A 12701-nucleotide genomic window follows, 5' to 3' on the forward strand; every position below is an offset into this window, starting at 1 on the left:
TCAGTGGTTTCTTTTCAAAATTAGCTTAATCATCTTTTATATTTTTTCTGTTCTTGTTTCTACTAAAGTAATTGTATTCTAGTAGCTATAACCATATTTCAATGATTTTTTTTTGCCTTTGTGTTTATTTGTTGGCAATCTTTGCTTATTTATATCACTTTTGCTCATGCTTTTAGCATGCAAAGGAATATTTATTTTGCTTGTGTTTCAACTTCTAAGCATTTGTAGAGGTAGCTTATGGTATTTATTGATGCATTTAGGTCAAATAGGGCTCTTGGAGTCTTGATATAGGACCAACATAATGAAATAGTTATTTATCTTTTACGACATAAATCAATGAATTTATGTCAATTTGAAGTCTTGGTTGTATTTGTCTACTCTAGATTTCAATGTTGATCATCAATAGCCTGACTTCACTAGCAAATGAATAAATTGTGGTATTAGCTCATGGGTTTTTATGGTTTTTGTTTCTTACATGTGATAAGATAAGATTAACATTTGCATAGGAAAATATTGTTTTTGCAGATTGATGAATGAATAGTTATCTTTTATCTCTGAATCTTTTATTTGATTTGATTTTTTACTCCGTACCAACAATAAGGATAATTTTTAAATCAGGAGTCAAGTAATTCAACTATCTAAGTCTACAACTTTTCAAACATGTGTTTAGAGAGTTCAAAGAGTAAGGATAAAAAAAGTCACTGTGAAATAGTCATACTTAATATATTTTCGCAATTACTAGTAAAGGTCCAACTACAATCAGACCATGTAATTCAATTTTTAAGCTCTTGATATGCTTAATGCTTAAACAATAGCATATTGGAAGGACATCTCAAAGGGGTTAAAGATCACACCTATAAAGTATATTGAAATTGTTGAGATTCAACTTTACATTAAAAATTGGGAACCTTATATGGTGGCCAAAATCTTATTTAACTTATTTAGTAGATATGTTACCATTAAGATAGGTGATTTAGAGAGCACCAACAAAAGTAATGGTAGGTGTAGGTTAAGGCATCAATATAAGTTGAGGGTGACCTTAAACCAACAAATGTGCTAGTGTTAGCAATATTTTTTCTAGTCACTTATAGAGTTTCCATTCAAGATTAAGCATCATAACCCATTTAAGTAGATATGCAATAGCGAGAGTTTAAGGTCCTCTAGTTTCAATATTCGATTAAAAGGAAACCATTTTCTTTTTTCCCTATTATTGTTGACGATCAATACATGGTATAGTCTTTAATTTGATTATTCATAAGGACCAAAATCCTTGATTCCTATGGCTAAATAAGGGAAGTGGTTTACATCTAACCCTTCATTTCTAGTATGGGAAGCATGTGGCCAATCCTTGATGGCCAATGACTTTATGCATGCGAGGTGGAAATTTTTTTTTGGAATCATAAGATTGATTGTTCAATCTAACCCCACTTCATCTATATTTGGTTTATTCATTTTTAAGACTCGTTAATGTTCATTCATCTTCATTTGAGCCCTAGTCTTTGACTCAATCACTAAATCCATGAACATTAATAACCTATTCTCGTATTGTATATTTACCAAAATACCTAATCATAACATTGATGTGAGAACTAATGAAAACTATTTCACTAAATCCAAACACCAAACACTCATATGATATCTATAAAACTAAGTTAAAAAAAAAAAACTAGAAATTTAAGCACAATTAAGGAGATCATCACCGCAACACATGCATAGTATTCAAATAGACATAAAGTTTTTGTGATTTTTTTATAAAAGATGGTACCCAAGAAAATTCTTTTATGGATTTTGGAATGTAAAATCCTATTGTTATAAATATTAAAAAAGAAGAATAAGAAGAAAATATGTTTGATTTATAGATGAATATATTATTACATGAAGCATTACCTATATACAGTAATTATTACTACCCCTACCCAGATAGCATCATTAGGAGCAACATTTGAACTCTCTATACACTAAATTGTTGCAAGTCCTCAACACTTGTTGTAGAAGTTATCGATCCTATTGATTTCATGGTATTTGTTCCTAAAGTGCCTAAAGTGGGATTGGTTCCACATTTTCTCTTGTGACTTCATACCCATAACTATTAACAAGATAACTAGATATTAAGATGGTTCAATAACCTATTTAATAAGAAATGATGGTTGGAAAGGGTGCATATGGTGGAGCTTAAGTTGACTGTAGATTCCATGCACCCATTAGTGTGGCCCACCAAAATGGGCCTCTCCATCTCTACTTACTTAGACATATATTAGTGTTTGCTACCAAAAATTTTTACCCTATTTACTAGGTATGTGAGCCTTTCTCAACCAGCAAACCCTACTCTATCCTGTGTAGTTCTTAGTCTGTGTCAATTTTCATTCATTTCATTCATATCTATATTAGTGGGAGAGCTTAATACCAATTATTTATGGAACTTTTGATTATAGTCCCCTGGCAAGCCCTAGGCGCTTACATGCACCAAGCATTACAACAAGCAAAGAAATAAAACCAAAGCAAGAAGGAAGAGCAAGTTACGAAGGTATGTTATCCATGAACAATTGTGGATACTCCATTATAAAATTTTGTTGAAATAGATCTTATAATATTCTAAAATATTAGACTATGCAAACTATTTTTCCTTAGATCCATGAGTAATTATTACTAGTTTTGATTGAATTTATGATATAACTAAAATATGAAAATGAAAGAATAGGAACATGTACACACCATGCACAAAAAAAAACATAGTATTTGTCTTGGGAAATCAAATATGGGAGAAAAACTAACCTTAAAGTGAGGCTTATGCACTTCTCTCTTTTCTTTAGTTATAAAAATGCACATTTAAAGGAAGGGGAACTCATTATGGAGTTATCTTTTGACATTGTGACCTAAATGATTACTACAAAATCCTTCTCCTCCTCTGGTACGACTTAAAAATAACACTCCTATATGTTTTTTTTATTTGAAAATACCACTCCTAGATGTTTTTCTCATTTATGGAACTAGTACAATGCTAGAGAATGGAACCCCTTATCTTCCAAGTCACTCAGTATTAATATATCATGATAACTATCTTGGGTCATGGCTTTTACTTCCTCAACCCTCAACTAATGATAAGATTTTATACCTTCTAGAATCTTCTTAAAAGTCCACAAGTGACTAGTCACATATGTGTGAATAAGGGGAGTTGATGTGGCATCTACTCATACCATGGTGATCAACATGGTAGGTCAACTTGTGAGAGGCATGACTTTCACATAAGAGTGATTGATGCGTTTTTCAAATTATTGGAAAGGTATCTATATGTATATTGGTGTTAATGGTGTGTGCACAAATTATGGATGTTGAAACCCAAAAAACATTATTTGGTGCCTCAAAATGGCTCTAAAATGTTCCAAACTCCGATTTTCAAAACTAGGACCTACAGTTAAAATGGGCCTTATATGGCATTTCTTCCATATTTTCCACCCAGAAAATACCAAGATGGATGAACAATTGTATAATGATGTAATCCAAATCAATATTTTATTCAGCTCAAAATTTGTTTTTGAGCCAAACAACTTTTAGACATTAACAAGATTGTACCACATTAAAAAATGCTTCTACTCCCTTGTTATGTGAAAACTACCCTACTACAACAAGCATCTAACTTGAAGAATACTATCACTTGCATTAAATGAAACAAAAAATAACTTATTGATGAGGAGAAGCATAGACTATATCATATCTATAAGTGTCATGCAACACTGAATCATATGCATGCTTCATTATTTTTGAACTAAATGTAATGAAAAAACTTCATATGTAATTCAAATAGGAATACATAATTACTATCGACAAAATGGTGTTCTTGTTTTATTATAGAGGCTAATACAATGTTACTAAAACGTGTTATTATCTATATATATGATGTAATATGTATAATAAAATTGCATTGACACCACAAAGAATACACATGGATTCATAGGATTCATAATTAAAGAAATACATGTTTAGGTTTAAAAAGAACTAGGATTATATCAACATAAAGAATGGTATTACATAGATTAGGTAATAAGGTAATGACCTTCTAATATACATGCTTCCCAATGTCAAACATATTATTTAAAAAAATTACTAACAAGAACGTAATGAAAAACCTTTGTATGTAATTTACACTTGGAATACGGAATTGCTATGGACAAAATGGTGTTCTCGGTTCATTATGGATGCTAATATGTAATTCAAACTTGGAATATTGAATTACTATCGACAATGTGGTTTTCTTGTTTCATTATGGATGATAATATCATGTTTGATTACTAAAATGTATTAAATATTAACCATGGATGACACAATATTAACAATAAAAATTGTATCTATATTACAAAAAATACACATGGATTCATAGGATTCACAACAAGAAAAAAACCTTTATGGGTTTAGGAAAATCCATGATCACATTAATAGAGACAATGGTATTATATTACATAATAAATAAATAAAACCCTCTTGTACCTTAATGTTGGTAGCAAGGTTTTACCACATTTGTCCTATGTTGCATCTTCCTATGACTATAGCCTTTTTCCTACCTCTAGCTTTCTTATATACCCTCCTTACTCAATCGAGAGTTCAAACTGCCAATGCTACCTATCTAATTACCACCTTGCCTCCCCTTCTTTCTTAAGCTCCTCAAATCTAAAGAAAACTTGGCCTTTAAGGTTAGTAAGAAATATTTTCAGTTAGGGATACCAATAATTTTTTCCATGTGATTCATTTCTAACTCAATCCATTATAGATGAAATCATGAACAATTATTATGAGAGAGGTTAATGTATATGCCACATGATGAATCACTCATAATGTTGGATTTATAGAGAAAAAAACTTGTTGGGTTTAAAAATCTCAGGCTAGGATAAAATTAATGGAAAGTGGTATTATACAAATTAGTTAACAAGAAATGCCAAAACTCTCCAATATATATTCCTTGTGATTTAGAATATATTAGTTCAAAAGATTACCACCGTGAATGCAATGAAAACCCTTTATATATAACTCAAACTAGGAATACACAATTATTATAGATAAAATGGTGTTCTTATTTCACTATGGATGATAATACTATGCTTGATTACTAAAATGCATTAAATATGACTAGATATGACGCAACATGAACAATAAAAAATTATTGATACCACAAAGAATACACATGGATTCATAGGATAACTAGTGAAAAAAAATATCTATTTTAAAAAATCCAAGATCATACTAATGGAGATAATGGTATTATACATATTAGATAATAAACAAATAAAACATTCCCACACCATAATGTTGGTATCAATGTTCTACTACCTTTGTGTTATGTTGCATCTTCCTATGATTGTATCATTTTTCTTACCTCTAGCTTGCTTCTATCTCCTACATACTAAATTGAGAGTACAAACCACTAGTGCTACCTATGTAGCTACCACTCTTCCTCCCCTTCTCTCCCAAGCTCCTCAAGTTTAAAGATGGCATGGCCTTTAGGGTTATTACTGCTAATAAAGCTTACTAGTTACATCTATCTGTAGTGTTTTCCATGTTACCTATTTCTACTTTGATCCATTATAGATGAAATCATCAAAATTTCTATTGAGAGAGTTTGTTGTACTTGTCACATGATGAACAACCCATAATGTTGGATTTGTAACTAGAGAAAAGCCTTTATGGATTTAAAAATATCGGACCAAGATCATATTAATGGAGAGAGTTGTATTATGAAAATTACGTAATAAAGTGATGCAAAAACTCCCTAATATGTATGCTTCGTGGTCTATAATATGTTAGTTCAAAATAATACCACCATGAATGTAATGAAACACTTTATATGTAATTCAAACTGGGAATACATAACTATTGTAGACAAAATTATGTTCTTGTTTCATTATGGATGTTAATAGTGCATTAAATATTGACTAGAGATTATGCATCGTGAATAACAAAAATTGCATCAATACCACAAATATTACACATGGATTCATAGGAATCATAACTGGACAAAAACTGTTATGGGTTTTAAGAATTCCAAGCTCTTATTAATGGAGAAAACGGTATCATACATATTAGGTAATAAAGAAATAAAACATTCTCATAGCATAATGTTGGTATCAAGGTTCTACTATCTTGCATCCTCCTATGACTGTAGCCTTTTTCCTACCTCTAACTTGTTTCTATCTCCTCATTAAATTGAGAGTACAAACCACTAGTTCTACATTTGTAGCTACCGCTCTTCCTTGCCTTCTATCACAAATTCCTCAAGTTTAAAGAAAATTTGGCCTTTAGGGTTAAAACTGCTAACAAAGCTTGTTAGTTAAGTCTAGCTATAATGTTTTCCATGTGAACTATTTCTAATTCAATCTATTATAGATGAAATCATAAACACTACTTCTGAAAAATATGGGTGTACATGTCACATGATGGACAACCCATAATGTTGGGCTTAAGAGAATGCATATAAGGAAGGAATCCACACTTTCAATTTAATTTTTAATGAGACTTTTGATTTAAAACTGCAAATTCACATTTGAAAGTTACGTGGGACATCATGATTGAGAGGTATTTATATTTTCAAGGAGCAACCAACACGTTAAAGCAAGATACATTTGCAAGAAACAACAAAATTTATGACATACTTACAAATGAGACACATTCATAAGAAGAAAGAAAAATCATCAAGGAATGAGGGCCTTATGCCCAACTATAAGAAAAAATTATTGTAATTTAAGAAAAGCTAACACAACTTCGATCCATTATAGATGAGGGAGATTGATGTACTTGTCACATGATGAACAATCCATAATGTTGGATTCATAACTAGAGAAAAACCTTTCTGGGTTTAAAAAGCTTAGACCAGGATGGAGAGAATGTAATAAAGAAATTCCAAAATTCTCTAATATATGTGGTTCATGATTTATAATATATTAATTTAAAATATCACCACCGTGAATGTAATGAAAACCCTTTATATGCAATTCAAACTAAGAATAAATAACTATTGTAGACAAAATTATGCTCTTGTTTCATTATGGATGCTAATATTATGCTGAATTATTAAAATGCATTAAATATTGACTAGAGATGGTGCAATATGAACAATAAAAATTGCATCTATACCACAATATTACAAATGAATTCATAGGATTCATAATCAAAGAAAAACGTTTATGGGTTTTAAAAAATCCAAGATCATATTAATGGAGAAAATGGTATTATACATATTAGCTAATAAAGAAATAAAACATTCTCACACCATAATATTGGTATCAAGGTTCTACTATCTTTTTCTTATGTTGCATCCTCCTATGGTTGTAGCCTTTTTCTTATCTCTAGCTCGCTTCCATATCCTCGTTACTAAATTGATAGTACAAACCACTAGTTCTACATATGTTTCTACCACTCTTCCTCCCATTCTCTCCAAATATCCTCAGGTTTAAAGAAATATCGTCCTTTAGGTTTATTACTGCTAGCAAAGCTTGTTAGTTAGGTCTACCTGTAATGTTTTCCATGTGAACTATTTCTAATATGATTCATTGTAGATCAAATCATGAAAAATTCTTATGAGAGATTGGTGCACATGTCACATGATAGACAAACCATAATGTTGGGTTGATAAGAATCCACATAAGGAAGGAATCCACACCTTCAATTTCATTTTTGATGAGGGTTTTGATTTAAAATTGCAAATTCACATTTGAAATTTACATGGGACATCATGATTGAGAGGTATTTATATTTTCAAGAATCAACCCACATGTTAAAGAAATATACATATGCAAGGAACAACAAATTTATGACATACTTACAAGTGAGACACATTTATAATAAGAAAGAAAACTCATCAATAAATCAAGGCCTTATGCCCAACGATGGGAAAATTTGATTATAATTTAAAGATAAGCTAACACAACATCGATGAAATTCCACAAGATTGGAACCAATGACCAACATAAACTAAACCTTCACAATTTACCAACCAACCTACTATTTTTTTTAAATATCTAGAGTAATTGGCAATTGAGTTGGTCTCATTCCCGCATGACATTAGTTTGATTCTAACCATTACCACTATAGCCTCTAGGTGCCTACATATGCCCCTTTTGTAGGAACAAATGAATGGGGATTTGAACCTTGAACCTCCTTGCACACAACACTTCATTTTCATGCCCATTGCTAATTGAGCTTTCCCCCAAGGGATACCAAGCAACCTATTTTCATGGGCTAAGCAAGAAACAATTTATTTATGCAAGTGCAATGGCTTACTTGCATGGATGCCATGAGCAAATTCACATGTGAAATTATATTTACTAAGGAAACATGATAGATATGTATTTACAATTAATTGCAAGGAACAACCATTGAGATGCAATCATTATATATAAGTAAATTACCTTCATTACATCACCAAATGTGTTTTGATGATGTAACCCTCTAGTTAGGAAGAAAACGCAATTTCCTTTATAAGTTTATAAAAACTAACTCAAGTCATACACCTTGCAAATGTGTTCAAAATGTAAACAACTTCGAGTTCTAATACCATAGGATCTAGAAAATTACTAAATATTGAGTATGGTTTGTAAAAATGTAACAATTTTGATTGCAACAAATCAAATAAATAAATTAGTTCATTATTAGAGACAACAAGAATCTATTGTATCCAACAAATTACAACAAGAAAACAAAACAAGAAAATGAAAATGTTGGAAATCAAAAGTGTATAATTGACACCCTTTTGGAACATATAATGTAAGAATTTGACTGCTACTTTCTTTTTCTTATATTAATTTTGTTTTAAATTTAAATTTAAGTGTGTTAATATCATGTTGTTGCTTGGGGCTTTTTGTGTTCATATGGGCTAGAGGGTTATTGAGAGATTGATGCATTACCTTATGATATATCAAATGTGCCTCAAAAAGAGTATAGGGAGTGATCCATATTGTAAGCATATAAGACGTGGTTGTACGTGTCATTTTAGTGCTCACATATGAAAGAAGGCACTAAAATGCACCTTTAATCATTTATAGTGAGATGAATCATATAGATATTACAAATAAACCTTTCCATGGGAAATACATTGATGATTTTGTAAGCACATGAGCATACCAAAGAAGGCACCAAAATGCACCTTAATCATTTATATTGAGATGAATCATATAAATATTACAAGTAAACCTTTCAATGGACAAGATACTGATTATTTTGTAAGCACATTGTATACCATGCACCCCATGTTAGCAATGAACTACTAAATGGGTAGAAGGTTGTTTGTTGTTGGAAATCATATTGGAATATATACATCACAAACATTGTGAATTAGTGCATGACAAATTAACTTTATATAAAGTTAAGTATTTTCTAAATATTTTCTTATTTGTGATGACATCAACAATATATATAGAAGAATGAAACATGTCCAATATATGTTTGACAAAAATGATGCTCAAAGTGTGCATATATGATAAGTAGAAAATCCTATAAAGTATTCTATTACTTATAGTTTGACAATGCCATACATGATGAGGGATGATCTCCCTTCATTTTAGGCATTCAACAACCTTTGCAACTAAAATGAAGATAATACAATCATGATAGAAAATTAGCAATGGAATCTATATTTGGAACAAATCACTTTAAGCTAATTTTATATTGTTGTGTATTTTTTTTATATCATTCATTATTATAAGAGGCTCTAAGCATGTAACTAATGTCTTATTTATTTTTATGTAGCTCCAAATTTATTGGAACTTATTGGCATTTGAATCCAACGTAATGGTGTTCCCATAGCATCGGTTCTTATGTTGAGATATTTAACATTTTATATTTTCAAATGGATGGAAACACTACTTAAAGTAAACTTGGGTATGTTGGAACACATTCATGGTAGATGATGCAGGAGCTAAGATTAGTGAAATTAGGTGTAGATCGTTATAAGGGTGTTTTTTTTCCATTTTCTCAAATTTCAATATAGCATATATCATTACAGACACATTATATAAATAGACAGATTTTTAATGTTGTATAATATCTATGTGCAATAAGACAACATTTTGATGTGAATTCTACCTATGCAATTGGCATGTTAGAAGGGCATGGTTAAACAATCTTGTGATGAAAGTGAAAGATAATACTACAAGATGTGCCATGTTTATGTGTTTACGTGACATTATACACACCCAAAACAACACAGATTCTATTATTGAGGATGCCAACAAATTTCTAAACGACTTCCAGGAGGAAACCACCTTTGTTGGGTACTTTCAAGCATGATAATTAGACAAAATAGATTTTACTACTATAGTTTTAGTTTTCACATATTTTTGTTGTAGACATAGATTTCAATTTTCAATTTTCAATTTCTATTGTATTTTATATTTCACATGCTTCCAAATTTCATAATTTTTGTTATAGTTTCATATTTTAGATTTTTTCTATAATTTCTACTCATTATAAACATACGTTCTTTGATCTTCATCATAAATGTGGATATAATGTTGTCATAAGTTAAAATATGTTGCACAAAAAACAAAAGGGACTGTTTAATTTTACCATTAATAAGTTATTTTAAAGTCAATATGAGCATATTCATATTGTCGAATGGACTAGTTGGTGAATCAGTTATTAACAATGGTCCACATTTTGTATTGGTGTCAATGTGTTAAGGAAAATAGTTTCCATAGAAATGATAAGGTAGTAGAGAAAATCGAAGCTCATTCATGGCTATGATTATAATCTATTCTAAATCATCATGTTACACTACACTACTCATATCCTTGCATATCATGGGTGCAAATTCAACATAATATTGACAAAACATATATGGTATGGCAATCAGGTCCAACGTTTGTTGTATGTGATTGCAATTAGGAAAAAAATGGCTATGTGTGCAAGCATGTCATTAAGGTTGGCATGATGAAGTACAAAAAGGGGTTGGAACAAAAGAGCTAGAAACAAAATTTAATGAAACAACCCCATACTAAGTGATTTTAGTATTTCATATTTCATATTTATATTATTAGAAATAAATAATAGTCTTTTTGGTCTAATGCAGGGTAAAATTTTATGATCAAAACACACAAAAAAATGGCCTTGAATTTTTGGACAACTTGGATGTTTCTATCATGGTATTCATTCCATAACTTCATTTATTTTATATTTGTTATCACTCTCTTACTATTGAGATGACCTTTTGTTTCTTGGTTTGTAGGAACATGATAATGTTAATGGCTTGTTATCTTATTCCACAATGTTAATCCAAGTCATCGACATTTTTGAGTCACTTATGTAGTGACCCATGAAGAATCGCATATGTCCTTCCTAAAAAATGCATGGAATTCATTAGAAATGAGTTGAAAACAACATTGGCATCAACTACTTTAGGGTTGGACCATCTAACTACTATGTTTTTTAAACAAGTGCAAGATGGATTTGTGCATACCCTAGAGCATGGAGATTTCTTGGAAAGGATAGTCACTCATAAGTGCTCTTATGCACCATCTAGTTCTACAAACTTTCCTCCACAAATGTAGGGCCCTAGAAGGAGAAAAACATCCACCAATGAACTCGATAGAGCTACTGCATTAGACAATGAAATAAAACCAAACAAGTGAAGGTGAGAAGTACAAATTTTCAAACTTGGTTATTCTCAAATGTTTAATTTTGAAACATGTTTGATTTAAAATGTCATCACTATATTAACAATGTAGTTCTTTTATGGTTGGTAATGTAGGACTTTTTTTTTTTGAAGAAAGCTTCAAGTCGAAGAACTAAAGTGAGTAGTTGTGGCATTGAAAGGCGGGGATTATCAATAATAAATTTTGAGAAGTTTTGGTGAATTGAATTTTTATGTTATCTCATTGAATATAATAAAGGATTGTTTATGTAATAAGTTTCCAAAATTTAGAACCCAATCTTAGAAATCTAATATTATATATATTTAATTAGAGCTCATATACATAATTATTTTTGTTGTTGTTCTTTGCATGTTGTAATCAAAACTTTAAAAGTTGAACTATTTGAATTTTCAATTTATTTTTATAAACACTTTGTGTATGGATTTATGAATGGCTCATCAATTGATACATTTCAAGGACTCCTAGTTCTACGGATTTGCTACTACTAAATGTGCAACCCTAGAAATTTCATCCTAGTTGTAGCCATAAGTGAATGGTGAAAACATAGTGTACAATGGAATATGCTAAGTACTCTTCCAATACTATTTCATATGCATTCACCCACCTAAAGGAAGTCACTTTATGTAAAATTGTTTGACATTCCTTGCAAAAGTTTATGGAGTTGTTACAAAAGCCAACTTTGACCTGGCATCATTCTGTGCATGTCCAATATTCCTAATCTTGGTTGCAAATATCCTCTAGCTCAATAAATTTGTTACAAATATCCTCTATCTCAATGCATCTTAAAATTTTGTAAAAACATTTTTATTCCCTCTTTCTTGCTCATTTTATTGAATAACTCCTCTATCATAAATTCTTATTTTTTACCATATTGATGAGACTTACTAAGGCTAACATTTACTTATTTTCATTCATTATTCATTCCATGCAATCTATCAAACATTTTCTATATATTGGTTGTCAATTGTTCTCAATGTAGCATTTTCAATATCTATCCTTGTTTTCTATAGCCTTTCCTATATTTCATTTTGTGAAAAAAGGATCTATTTCACTTGAACATGAAAGGAA

This window comes from Pinus tabuliformis, chromosome 6 (assembly GCF_031772625.1).
Source record: "Pinus tabuliformis cultivar Carrire ecotype Pingquan chromosome 6, CPIR1, whole genome shotgun sequence".
Classification (NCBI taxonomy): domain Eukaryota; kingdom Viridiplantae; phylum Streptophyta; class Pinopsida; order Pinales; family Pinaceae; genus Pinus; species Pinus tabuliformis.